General features: G+C 41.1%; 1 protein-coding gene across 1 annotated transcript in view; it reads left to right on the forward strand.

The window, feature by feature from the left end:
• LOC116700647 (transmembrane 4 L6 family member 4) overlaps window positions 1-419 on the forward strand; it is a 22,608-nt gene that overhangs the window by 19,011 nt on the left and 3,178 nt on the right. The window lies entirely within an intron of this gene.

Genomic DNA, 419 nt, shown 5'->3' on the forward strand with positions numbered 1-419 from the left:
GGTTCGTAGTGTAGTAGCAGATCAGAAATGTATTTTGACCCTAAACCATTTAGTGATTTATAAACTAGCAACAGTATTTTAAAATCAATTCTTTGAGACACAGGAAGTCAGTGTAAGGATTTCAGAACTGGAGTGATGCGATCCAGTCTCTTGGTCTTAGTGAGGACTCGAGCAGCAGCGTTCTGAATCAGCTGCAGCTGTCTGATTGGTTTTTTAGGGAGACCTGTAAAGACCCCGTCACAGTAGTCAAGTCTACTGAAGATAAAGGCATGGACAAGTTTTTTTTCAAAATCCTGTTGGTGCATAAGTCCTTGACACTCTCTTTTTTCTGTTCTCACCGGTAGGACATTTCTCCATGGGGATCTTTTCTTACCAGAGACAACTTTGACCTATGTGGGAGCAATGGCATCAATAACATT

This window comes from Etheostoma spectabile, chromosome 13 (genome assembly GCF_008692095.1).
Source record: "Etheostoma spectabile isolate EspeVRDwgs_2016 chromosome 13, UIUC_Espe_1.0, whole genome shotgun sequence".
Taxonomy (NCBI): domain Eukaryota; kingdom Metazoa; phylum Chordata; class Actinopteri; order Perciformes; family Percidae; genus Etheostoma; species Etheostoma spectabile.